Source organism: Eubalaena glacialis, chromosome 6 (assembly GCF_028564815.1).
Source record: "Eubalaena glacialis isolate mEubGla1 chromosome 6, mEubGla1.1.hap2.+ XY, whole genome shotgun sequence".
In the NCBI taxonomy this organism is placed as follows: Eukaryota; Metazoa; Chordata; class Mammalia; order Artiodactyla; family Balaenidae; genus Eubalaena; species Eubalaena glacialis.
The window spans coordinates 51,461,724-51,472,859 of NC_083721.1; the positions used below are offsets into that span (position 1 = coordinate 51,461,724).

Consider the following 11,136-nt stretch of genomic DNA (forward strand, 5'->3'; position numbering starts at 1 on the left):
AACTAGGAAGGTGGGCTTACCTGGTGACTTTCTAATGCTGAAGTCATAGACTCTTGAATTTCTTTTGTTGTCTTAGAAAGCCAGTTGGGAGGCAATGTGTGAAGAGTGATGGCAAATTTAAACTTAAACATGTGCATATTGGTCAAATATTCTAGTAGAAACCTGAATGTCAAAGTTAAACCAGAGACAAAAATGTGAGATTGCATCCTTGGGTAACTGTCCATTGTTTTTCTTATATGTCCCTATATGCTTTTCTGACAGTGGATTCCAGTAAACATATTCTCGTAGGCTATTCAAGATTTGTCATTAATAGCATTGTTAGGCCTTAGGGCTTCCTAAAGTTCCCCAAGTTCACAATGTGACAACGTAATTACAGGAAGATTCAATTTTTTGTGTGCCAGTGGGAACAAAATAGAGGAAAATGTTCTCTATTCCTAGCAATAACCAGCGAGCAGAACCATTTATGTTCTCAGATACCTTCCTCACTGCCACTCTTCAAATCATTAGTTAATCTGATCATGGATGTCTTCAGACAAATATGAAATGACTAGCTGAGAAAACAGAGGAAACAAAGACAAAGACATTACTCTGACTTAGGAGACTCTGCACAAGTTTGTCCTCCATTATCATTCTACCTTTGTTCCTAGTAATTTTTCTTGTTTCTTCTGCTTGAGCCATACTAGTCACTGTGTTTATTTCTGAAGAAGCCAGCCATGGTTCCAACTCAGATTCTTTTTAAGTGTTATTCCTTTAGCCTTGGATGATCTTACTTCAGAGATCTTCACAGCTTACCCTTTCACTTTAAATCTACACAAAAAATTTACATCACGTAATCCTTCTTTGCCCATCCTTTATAAAATTGCAATGCCTTCACCACCGAAAAGGGTAGATTCGTCTCTGCTTTATATTTTCTCCTTAGTGCTTAATACTATATATCACATTGAAAAATCATGTGATTATTAGCTATTTTATGAAGTTTTTGTTTAAATATTTTGTCCTTTTCTATTAGTTTTTTCTACTATTATGTATTTTAATTACCATATTAACTCAATGTCACTCTGTTATAAGCTGTAACATTATTTAATGTAATATTTTGGGAAAAAATGCTATCAATTAAACAATGTCATTTTTTGGTGACGAATGCATTATGGTTTCAGAGATACTAAAATAAGCATTAAATTATAGATTGAGAATCACCAAAGTGGAGTATTTATCATGTTTCTCTGCTTCCCTCACAAGAATGAAAGTTTCATGAGGGCAGAGGTTTTCTTAGTACTTTCTCCACTGCTATCAACTTTCATAGTGCCTATTACTCCTGATATATAATAATAGGTACTCGATTCATATTTTTGACATAATAAATACTTGAATAGATTTTAGCAGTTTTATGTTTAATTATTGTTACATCAGTGACTTACAATTGTTATATGCTTCTCTGTCTTTTATGTTCTCTCTCCCATGCAGCACCAGGTAAAGACATAAGAAATTTTAAAAAGTAGGTGTTGATTAAATTGTATCAAGTCATATTGCAAGGGTAGAAGAAAAATTTATAGCCATATTTGCAGCTGATTACCACTATTATTGCTATTGTGTTGAGCTCTACCATGAATCGTCTCATTCTCAAATTAATGTGACAATCCAGTTCCAGCCATCAAACTTTGCATTCCAAGAGTAGGATGACAATGGAGAATTAAGGTTTTAATAGAATTAAAGTTACTAATCAGCTGACCTTGATTTGAGGAAATTATCCTGGATTATCTAGACGAGTCCAATGTAATAACAAAGGTATTTGTAAGTGACAGAGGAGGATGGAGAGTCAATGTCAGAGTCACAGAGAATTGAGGATAGTATTCTGCTGACTTTGAAGATGAAGATGTCTACTCTATGTTGAATTCCAGTTGGAACAACGGGTTGTATCTTTGAGCACTTGTTATGTTCCTAATAATGTGTTACTAAAAGCAATTAATGTAAAAGAAAATAAATAAAGAATATTCACTATGTATGTTCTTCTTCTAATGGATACTTACCCAAAATATACTATCATGGTTAGTAAGCACTTCAGCCGTAATTTTGTTCTGATAATTGTTATTAGTATTCTGCTTTTACAGATGCAGTGATTGAGGCTCAGGAAAGTTAATTAATTTCCACAGCCACATACCTGGCAAGTTGAATTTTAGAATTAGTACCAAGGTTTTTCTGAATCCAAAGTTGATGCTCTTCCTCTCATGTTTATGAAAAAGGTTTTTGTTAGCCTCTGGGTGACTGAAGGATATTCTCTAGGCCCTCATCTTCCCTTCTCTACTTTTATTTTCAAGACAAATGAGGATAAATCTTTAAAATTGAAGCTATTTTTCTAGGCCTCAATTCTCCCTTTGGGTGACACTTTAAAAGGAGGAAAAAAAATCAATCACTTGGGTGCAAGCTTCATTTTTTAATAAAAACTTTATTGAAATATAATCAGCTGCTATAAAATTCACACTTTTAGTGTTTCTTTTTTAGCATATCACAGAGTTGTGTAACCATAACCACTACTTAGTTTTTAATATTTTTATCACCCCAAAAAGCTGTCACCCCTATCCATCACATTCCCTCTAGTCTCTGGCAACCACATGTCTACTTTCTGTCTTTATAGACTTTCCTGTACTGGACATTTCATATAAATGGAATTATAAAATATGTAATCTTTTGTGACTGGCTTCTTCCACTTAGCACAATTTCATGTTCATCCACGTTGTAGCATGTAGTACTTTATTCTTTTTATTGCTTGTTATGCCACCTTTTCTTTAATAATAAAAATGCAATCCATCAAATCAGAGCAAATCATATATTTGATAAGGAATTTATATTGCTTATCAGTTTAAGGACATTTGGATTGATTGCACTCTTTGGCTATTATGAATAGTGCTTATGTGAACATTCGTGTACAAGTTCTTATATAGTCATAATGCCTTTCTCTAGGATATTTACCTAGGAGTGGAATTGCTATTTACTATGATAATTATATATTTAGCCTTTTAAGAAACTCCTAAGCTGTAAGTGGTTGGAACACTTTACATCTCACTAACAATGTGTGAGACTTCCAGTTTCTCCACATCATTGTCAACATTTGTTACTGTCTTTTTGATTATAGCTATTCCACTGAGTGCGAAGTGGTATGTTGTGGTTTTGATTTACATTTTCCTAATGAACAATGATGTTAATATTCTTTTCAAGTACTTATTGGCTATATATATATGTATATATATTTGGAGAAATGTTGATTGATATTCCTTGCCCAATATTTAATTGGGATATTTTTCTTTTTTAGCTGAATTGAAGGCATTGTTTACAAGTTGTTTGTCAATTATATGATTTGCTCCAATTTTATGGATTTTTTTTATTGAGACTTTTTTATTGAAGTATATTGATTTAAAATGTGTTAGTTTCTGGTGTATAGCAAAGTGATTCAGTTATACATATATATACATATGTTCTTTTTCATATTCTTTTCCATTATGTTTTATTACAGGATATTGAATATAGTTCTCTGTGCTATACAATAGGACCTTGTTGTTTATCCATTCTATGTATAATCGTTTGCATCTGCTAATCCCAAACTCCCAATCCAATCCTCCCCCACACCCCACCCCTTGGCAACTACAAGTCTGTTCTCTGTCTGTGAGTCTGTTTCTGTTTTGTAAATAAATTCATTTGTGCCATATTTTAGGTTCCACATAGAAGTGATATCATATGGTATTTGTCCTTCTCTTTCTGACTTACTTCACTTAGTATGATAATTTCTAGGTCCATCCATGTAACTGCAAATAGCATTATTTCATTCCTTGTTTTATGGCTAAGTAATATACCATTGTATATATATACCACATCATCTTTATCCATTCATCTGTCTATGGACATTGTTTCAGTTTGTTTCTGTGTCTTGGCTCTTGTAAATAGTGCTGCTATGAACACAGGGGTGCATGTATCTTTTAGAATTATAGTTTTGTATTAAGACTTTTTAAAAAATGATTAAAACATCATTATCACACAAAGTCCATAGTTTACCTTGTGGTGCACTCTTGGTGCTATAGACTCTATGAGTTTGGACAAATGAATACTGACATGGATTGTTATTATGGTATCATACAGAGTATTTTCACTGTCCTGAAATCCTTTGTTCTCTGCCTATTCATTCCTCCCACTTTTCCACCTCTACCAACAATCCCAGGCAACTGCTGATCTTTTTATTGTCTCCATAGTTTTGCCTTTTCCAGAATGTCATACAGTTGGCATCATATAGCATGTAGTCTTTTCAGATTGACTTTTTCACTTAGTAATATACATTTAGGGTTTCACAATATTTTTTCATGGCTTGATAGCTCATTCTTTTTTATCAGTGTATATTATTCCATTTTCTGGATGTACCACTATTTATTTATCCACTCACTTACTGAAGGACATCTTAGTTGTTTCCAAGTTTTGGCAATAATGAGTAAAGCAGTGATAAACATCTGTGTACAGGTTTTTGTGTGAACATAAATTTTCAACACCTTTGGGTAAATACCAGGGAACACAATTGCTGGATTGTATGGTAAAAGTATGTTTAGTTTTGTAAGAAGCTACTAAACTGTCCTCTTAACTGGCTGTGCCATTTTGTATTCCCACTAACAATGTATCAGTGTTCCTATTGCTCCATATCCTCACCAGCATTTGGTATTCTCAGTCTTCTAGATTTTGGCCATTCTAATAGGTGTGTAGGGGTAGCTCATTCTTATTTTAATTTGTATTTCCCTGATCACATGTGATATGGATCATCTTTTCATATGTTTATTTGCCATCTGTATCCCTTCTTTTGGTGAGGTGTCTTTTAAGGTCTTTGTCTCATTTTTAATCAGGTTGTTTTCTTATTGTTGAGTTTAAGTGTTGTTGGTATATTTTATGTAACAGTCGTTTATAAGATGTTTTTTGCAAATATTTTCTCCCAGTCTGTTGCTTATCTTCTCTTTCTCTTGATATTGTCTCTCACAGGGCAGAGGTTTTTAATTTTCATGAAGTTTTGTTTATTAGTTATTTCTCTTATGCATCATGCTTTTGATGTTTTATCTAAAAAGTCATTGTCATAACCAAGGTCATGTCAGTTTTCTCCAATGTTATCCTCTTTTAACATTTTGCTTTTCTTTTGTTTTTAACGTTTAGGTCTGTGATCTATTTTGAGTTAATTTTTGTGAGGGAAGTATGTCTGTGTCTTGAGTCATTTTTTTTTCCACATGGATATCCAGTTGTTCCAGCACCATTTGTTGAAGAGACTATCTTTTCTCCATTATATTGCCTTTGCTCCATTATCAAAGACCAGATGACTATATGTATGGAATTTTGTTCCTGGGCTCTCTATTCTGTTTCATTGATATATGTATATTCTTTTACCATTACCACACTGTTTTGATTACCATGGCTTTATAGTAAGTCTTGAAGTCAGGTAGTATCAGTAATATTGCTCTGTTCTTCTCCATTAATTTTGTGTTGGCTATTCTGGCCTCTCCATACAAACTTTAGAAGATTGAGATTGCATGATATCTATAGATCAAGTTGGAAAGGACTGACGTTTTGATAATATTGAATTCTCCTATCCATGAACATGGAATACCTCTCCATTTTTTTGGTTGTTTTTTGACTTCACATATCAGACTTTTGTAGTTTCCTCATATATATCTTGAACATATTTTATTAGATTTATACCTAACTACTTCACTTTTCCAGGTGCTAATGTAAATGGTATTGGTTTTAATTTCAATATCCACTTGTTCATTGCTGGTACATATGGAATTGATCAACTTTTGTATATTAACCTTGTATGTTGCAACCTTGCTGTAATGGCTTATTAGCTCCAGATGTTTCTGTCAATTTTTTCAAATTTTCTACATAGATGATCATGTCATCTTCAAACAAAGAGAGAATTATGTCTTCCTTCCCAGTCTGTATATTTTTTATTTCCTTTTCTTATCTTATTACAATAGCTAGAACTTCCAGTATGATGTTGAAAAGAAGTGGTCAGAAGGGACATCGTTACCTTGTACCTGATCTTAGTTAGAAAGCTTCAAGTTTATCACCATTAAGTATGATGTTAGTTGTAGGATTTTTGTAGATATTCTTTATCAAATTGAGGAAGTTTCCATCTATTCTTAGCTTACTGAGAGTTTTTATCATAAGTGGGTGGTGGATTTTGTTGAATCCTTTTTTTTATTTATTGATATAATCATGTGATTTTGTTTATTTGTTTTAGTTTGTTGATGTGTTACATTACATTAATTGATTTTTGAATGTTGAACCAGCTTTGCATGCCTGAGATAAATCTCACTTGGTCTTGGTCTACAATTCTTTTTATACATTGTTGGATTCAATATGCTAATATTTTTCAAGGAGTTTTGTGTCAGTGTTCATGAGAGATATTGGTCTGTAATTTTCTTCTAACATGTTTGTCAGGCTTTGGTAATAAGGTAATGTTGGCCTCATAGAATGAGTTGGGAAGTATGTATTTCCTCTGCTTCTATCCTCTGCAAAAGATTGTATAGAACTGATATAAATTCTTCCTTAAATATTTGGTAGAATTCACCAGTGTACACTTATGGGCCTGCTACTTTCTATCTTGGAAAATTATTTATCATTGTTTCAGTTTCTTTAGTAGATACAGGTCTATTCAGATTGACTACTTCTTCTTGTGTGAATTTTGGTGACTTGTATTCTTGAAGGAATTGGTCCATTTCATCTAGGTTATCAAAGTTGTGTTCATGGAATTTTTCATAGTATTACTTTATTATCTATTTAATGTCTATAGGGTATGTAGTGATGTCCCTCTTTCATTTCTAATATTAGTTTTTGTGTTCTTTCTTCTTTTCTTTGTTAACCTAGCTGCAGTCTTATCAATTGTATTGACCTCTTCAAAGAACATGTGTTTGGTTTCTTTAGATTTTCTATATTGATTTCCTGTTTTCAATTTCACTGATTTCTACTCTAATTCTTATTTCTAATTTTTTAACTCTGCAGCATGACATTGTTTTTATTATATCAGTTGTAATTCTTCCATTCAGAAATTGGAGACCATCTTCTCATTAAGTTGTTATTCCCTCCTTTCCCCCCAGCTTACAGATAATTTGGGTGCTTTATAAACACTTAAATTATATGTACATGAAAATTTTATAATAACTTGTACAAATTGTCTTTTCCTAAAAATTATCAAACATGCTATTCAAACATGTAAGTTGTAGCTTACATGTATATGACTTCTGAAAATAAAATAAGACTTTTACCATAACATTTTTGTGCTATAAAAAATTCTACATAGGGCTTCCCTGGTGGCACAGTGGTTAAGAGTCCGCCTGCCAATGCAGGGTACATGGGTTCGAGCCCTGGTTCAGAAGATCCCACATGCCACAGAGCAACTAAGCCCATACACCACAACTGCTGAGCCTGTGCTCTAGAGCCCATGAGCCACAACTACCAAGCCTGCATGCTGCAACTACTGAAGCTCATGCACCTAGAGCCCATGCTCCACTACAAGAGAAGCCACCGCAATGAGAAGCCCATGCACCGCAACATAGAGTAGCCCCTGCTCACCACAACTAGAGAAAGCCCGCGTGCAGCAACAAAAACCCAATGCAGCCAAAAATAAAATAAATTAATTAATTTAAAAAAAAAGTAAAGCTTTTCTCTTTATAATAAGACAAAAACATTTTCATTAAAAAAATTCTACATACACGCATATGATCAAAATATAATACTTTTCTCATTTGGGAAATTCCTATGCACAGTAAGTAAAAAAAAAAAAAAAAAAAAAAAAAGTGCCCAAATATATCAATTTATCCACTATTAAGATTACTGGGTGCCACCTATTGTTGAATTTTTGCAAGTGCTAACTTTATAAATTCAAAATTGTTATTAAAATCTGGGTTCCAAAAACTGAGTTTTGAGAATGCATTTCTTGTTGGTATGTTTATACTGGCAAAATAAGATCATGAAAAGAATACACATGGTATCAAAATTAGCATAAAATAGCCACATGCCACTTAAATATGTAAAACAGAACTATCATAGAACTATCATTTCTTACTTCAAATGCAGATTTCTGCCTCTCTTAAATTGTGCCAAAATCTCAAAGGAATATCTAAGTAACTAGAGTATATAGGAAGACACTGTACAGTCAACAATCTAATCAAAACTATGGCTTAATCATACTCCATAATGAGTGTAAGGCAAATGGCTTATTCAAAACATCCATTTACTTACTGGAAGTAGTCAAAGTCAAAAAGGCATTTTTTTTCTCTCCTTTTAAATAGAAAATGGGGTCTTTTACTTATAAGCTCAATTGCAGCAAAAGAACAAAGTGGGTTTAACATTTTACTTAAGATATTCGGCATTACCAGTTTTTAAAGAGACGCAAATGGCTTGGAAACTGCTTTAACAAGTTTCTCTCATGCTAATAAACTTTTAATCTTCTTTAACAGGATCATAGCCAAAAATCCAAATTGTAAAAGAATCCTCAGAAAAATTGGAACATAAAATGTTAGTTCAGTTTAGATATTATCAATATTTTCTTTATCATCTCAAATGTCATCAATTGGATTATGTATATATCTCCAGGACCAAATGAATTGGTTTTATAGAATTTAGCATGCTCGGGATGCTCATCATATGCCTTCTAGCTTCATCTGAATTGTATTTTAAAATTATATCAGCTTTGTTATCTTGGTCATCTTGTAGACCAACCAATATGATGTCTGAGGTATTTACGCAAATTTTTTGCTCAGTTTCCCTCTGAAGTGACATAACCTCTTTATGCCATCAAAACACATCACTTCTAATCATCCATTTCTCAACATTTTTATTATTTGAGCATATATTCTTGTTCATCCTCTTTGAACACCAGCTCTCTTTTTTCAGATTCATTCTCATCCTTACCTCTGCATCGGTTTTTACCTTCTTTATCTTTATTCTTGAACATGGCAATAACTGCAGCCTCAAGGTATCTCTGACTCCTATTCAGGCAGCAGGGATTCTCCAATGGGCTCCAGGGGCTACATTAGGACATAGCAGGTGGGGATAGCCAGGTCACCAATCACTAGAGAGTCTCAAAACCCAGTTCTTCTGAGATCTGTTTGTGTCATTTTTTTTTCTTCTGCTTATATGGATTTGATTTGCTATTTTTCCAGTTTTCTAAGGTGAAAATTTAGATCTTTCTTTTTTTCTAATATATTCATCAAATGCTATAAATTTCCCTCTAAGTACTGCTTTCACTGCATCCCACAAACTTTGATAAGTTGTGTTTTCATTTTCATTTTGTTCAAAATAGTTTTTAGTTTCACTTGAGATTTCTTCTTTGATCTATATGTTATTTAGAAGTGTATTGTTTAATCTTCACATATTTTGGGGTATTTCACTTATCTTTCTGTTACTGATTTCTAGTTTAATTCCACTGTGGTCTGAGAGCAGACATTGTAAGATTTCTATTCTTTAGGTTTGTTAAGGTATGCTTTATGGCCCAGAATGTGGTCTATCTTGATAAATGTTCTATGTGAACTTGAGAAGAATATGTATTCTGTTGTTGTTGGAAAAAGTAGTCTGTAGATGTCCATAATATTCAGTTGATTGATGGTGCTGTTGAGTTCACCTATGTCCTTACTGATTTTTTGCCTGCTGCGTCTGTTCATTTCTGTAAAAAGGTGTTGAAGTTTCCAACTATGATAATGAATTCGTGTATTTCTCCTTTCAGTTCTATTAGTGTTTGCCTTACAGAGTTTGGTGCTCTATTGCCTGGCACATACATGTTAAGAACTGTTATGTCTTCTTGGAGAATTGACTCCTTTATCATCATGTTATGCTCTTCTTTAACCCTGATAAATTTTCTTGCTTTGAAGTCTGCTTAGACTGAAATTAGTATAGTTACTCCTGCTTGCTTTTGATTAGTGTTAGATGGTATGTTTTCCTCCATTCACTTACTTTTAATCTATCTGTGTCTATATTTAAAGTTAGTTTCTTGTAGGCAACATATAATTGAGTCTTGTTTTTTTGCTCCACTCTGACAGTCTGTTTAATTGGCACATTTAGCCTATTGACTACAAAGTGATTATTGACATAGTTTGATTAATATTTACTGTATTCCTTACTGTTTTCTATTTGTTGCCTTTGTTCTTTTTTTCTATTTTTGTTTTCCATGCTTTTTCTGCCTTTTGTGGTTTTAGTTAAGAATTTTACATGATTCCATTTTCTGTCTTAGCTTTTATTTGTTATACTTCTGGTTTTTTTCTTTTTTTTTTAAGCGGTTGCCCTGGAGTTCGCAATATACATACACAGGTAATCCAGATCCACTTCCAAATAACACTACATCACTTCGCAGGTAGTATAGCTTCTAATAACAACATAATTCTAATTCGTCCCTTTTGTGCTTTTTAAATTGCTGTCATTCATTTCACTTATATATAAGCATGCACAAACATGTATAAATACATAAGATATATACATAAGCATACATAATCTATACATTGTTGGTATTATTATTTTGAACAAACTGTTGGTTGTTAAATCAAGAATAAGAAAAATAGCAGATTTTACTTTACCTTCACTGACTATTTTTTCAGTACTGTTCCTTACTTTATATAGATCTGAATTTCTGACCTATATTATTTTTATTCTTTTTAAAGATCTTTTCTTTCCCAGCTTTACTGAGATATAATTTATATATAACACTGCATAAGATTAAGATGTACAATGTGATGATTTGATATACATAGATAATGATTAGAAAATGATTACATAGACATGATTACCACAAAAGTTAGTTAACATATCCATCACATCCATCACTTCATAGAACTACTTTTTTTTTTTTTTGGTGGTGAGAAATTTTAAGATTTACTCTCTTAGCAACTTTTAAGTATACAGTACAATATTGTTAAAACTACTCATCATGCTTTACGTTAGATCCTCAGAAGTTATTCATCTTATAATTGGAAGATGTACGCTTTGACAACTTTCACCTATTTCCCCAACCTTCCACACTTCCCTCCATCCCTGGCAACCAACAATCCACTCTGTTTCTATGTGGGTTTTTTTGTTGTTGTTATTGTTGTTTATATTCCACATATAAGTGAGATTACACAACATTTG

At 32.8% G+C, this 11,136-nt stretch overlaps 1 pseudogene; it reads right to left on the reverse strand.

The window, feature by feature from the left end:
* Positions 1-8,546: 8,546 nt before the first annotated feature.
* LOC133093278 (eukaryotic translation initiation factor 1A, X-chromosomal-like) lies at positions 8,547-8,974 on the reverse strand (annotated as a pseudogene).
* Between the last annotated feature and the right edge of the window lie 2,162 nt (positions 8,975-11,136).